Source organism: Stomoxys calcitrans, unplaced genomic scaffold (genome assembly GCF_963082655.1).
Source record: "Stomoxys calcitrans unplaced genomic scaffold, idStoCalc2.1 SCAFFOLD_72, whole genome shotgun sequence".
Taxonomy (NCBI): Eukaryota; Metazoa; Arthropoda; class Insecta; order Diptera; family Muscidae; genus Stomoxys; species Stomoxys calcitrans.
Window position 1 is genome coordinate 45,001 of NW_026739369.1, and position 2,500 is coordinate 47,500.

The following is a 2,500-nucleotide window of genomic DNA, read 5'->3' on the forward strand; positions in this document are numbered from 1 at the left end:
ATAATGTACTGGTTTTCATTATATGTTAATCATACATTGGCCACCAATCAACCTAGATTGGTAGAGTGTACTGGTTTAGCAATAATCCATACACTTGAAATTACTTACAATTATAGTTGTACTTATATTAATTGTGATATAAGTTAATGTTGCCTCCTTTTGGGGAGAACAACTAAGACATTCGCAACATAAATTGTATGGGAAAAAAAAATGAAAGTTATTGAAGAAATTGATATATGCCAATTGATTTTGGTGTATTTTTGATTTCTTTCAATAAAATGAATTTTGAGCGTATCGAATAAAGAAAAAAATAAAATATCACTCTAAGCGGTGGATCACTCGGCTCATGGGTCGATGAAGAACGCAGCAAACTGTGCGTCATCGTGTGAACTGCAGGACACATGAACATCGACATTTTGAACGCATATCGCAGTCCATGCTGCAAGGTACTTTAATTAATTTTAAGGTGCTGCTTGGACTACATATGGTTGAGGGTTGTAAGACTATGCTAAATAAGTTGCTTAAAATCAATCTCGATAAGAGATTGTGTTTTTAAGCACATGTTATATTACTGGATGTTAAAGTCCATAATATGAATAGTCAAGATAGAAGCCTCATTGAAAAAATTCGAGTATTTCTTGTTGAATACTTTGTTTTTCAATTGATTGAGGAAGGTCTAGCATAAAAATTTTTTATGAACTAGAATTGTCTTTGATTGAAAAACATATACACATATAAATATACATATTGAAGAGAGAAAAGATTTTTTCATAAAAATGATGGAATTTCTATTGAGAGTACAAAAGAAAAAAAAATAAAGTTTAAACAACCTCAACTCATATGGGATTACCCCCTGAATTTAAGCATATTAATGAGGGGAGGAAAAGAAACTAACAAGGATTTTCTTAGTAGCGGCGAGCGAAAAGAAATCAGTTCAGCACTAAGTCACTTTGTCTTTATGGCAAATGTGAGATGCAGTGTATGGAATGTTCAATTTCTAGTATGAAAAATTAACGATTTAAGTCCTTCTTAAATGAGGCCATTTACCCATAGAGGGTGCCAGGCCCGTATAACGTTAATGATTACTAGAGAACATTTCCAAAGAGTCGTGTTGCTTGATAGTGCAGCACTAAGTGGGTGGTAAACTCCATCTAAAACTAAATATAACCATGAGACCGATAGTAAACAAGTACCGTGAGGGAAAGTTGAAAAGAACTCTGAATAGAGAGTTAAATAGTACGTGAAACTGCTTAGAGGTTAAGCCCGATGAACCTGAATATCCATATGGAAAATTCAACATTATGACTGCGGTATGAATAATACTGTGGGAATGGTGTGCATTTTTTCCATAAAAGGACATTGTAATCTATTAATATTATGATTTATCATAAGATCATTGGCTTAAGTTTATTCAAATTATTATGCTTGCATTTTAACATAGAATAAGTGCTGGTGATTTGATAAAGTGTTGATAGATTTATTATATATAGCGCTTGAATATTTTATATTCTATAATGGCATGGTAATCATGATTATTGTGTTTATTATATGCGTTTATATGATTAACAATGCGAAAGATTCAGGATACCTTCGGGACCCGTCTTGAAACACGGACCAAGGAGTCTAACATATTTGCAAGTTATTGGGAATTAAAAAACCTAATAGCGTAATTAACATAACTATTATGGGATTAGTTTTTAGTCTAGAAATAGTCTATTAATTCAATCCCGGGGCGTTCTATCAGTTATGCATAATAATATTTATATTATTTATGCCTCTAACCAGAGCGTACCTTGAGCATATATGCTGTGACCCGAAAGATGGTGAACTATACTTGATCAGGTTGAAGTCAGGGGAAACCCTGATGGAAGACCGAAACAGTTCTGACGTGCAAATCGATTGTCAGAATTGAGTATAGGGGCGAAAGACCAATCGAACCATCTAGTAGCTGGTTCCCTCCGAAGTTTCCCTCAGGATAGCTGGTGCATTTAAAAATTATGTAAAATAATCTTATCTGGTAAAGCGAATGATTAGAGGCCTTAGGGTCGAAACGACCTTAACCTATTCTCAAACTTTAAATGGGTAAGAACCTCACCTTTCTTGGTATGAAGGTTGTGGTTGTGATATAATGTGCCCAGTGGGCCACTTTTGGTAAGCAGAACTGGCGCTGTGGGATGAACCAAACGTAATGTTACGGTGCCCAAATTAACAACTCATGCAGAAACCATGAAAGGCGTTGGTTGCTTAAAACAGCAGGACGGTGGACATGGAAGTCGTAATCCGCTAAGGAGTGTGTAACAACTCACCTGCCGAAGCAACTAGCCCTTAAAATGGATGGCGCTTAAGTTGTATACCTATACATTACCGCTAAAGTAAATGGTTTATGTTCAATTTCGGTTGGATTATAAACTTTGAAACTTTAGTGAGTAGGAGGGTACAATGGTGTGCATGGAAGTGTTTGGCGTAAGCCTGCATGGAGCCGCCATTGGCACAGATCTTG

At 35.6% G+C, this 2,500-nt stretch overlaps 2 non-coding genes across 2 annotated transcripts in view; both read left to right on the forward strand.

Moving 5' to 3' along the window:
- Nucleotides 1-319: 319 nt before the first annotated feature.
- Nucleotides 320-498, forward strand: LOC131998481 (5.8S ribosomal RNA). The gene has a single exon (XR_009398735.1). It is a non-coding gene; the product is annotated as a 5.8S ribosomal RNA (ribosomal RNA).
- Nucleotides 499-826: 328 nt separating this feature from the next.
- Nucleotides 827-2,500, forward strand: part of LOC131998470 (large subunit ribosomal RNA) — a 3,938-nt gene continuing 2,264 nt past the window's right edge. The window contains exon 1 of the ribosomal RNA XR_009398732.1: nt 827-2,500. This exon is cut by the window's right edge and continues 2,264 nt beyond it. This is a non-coding gene — a ribosomal RNA (large subunit ribosomal RNA).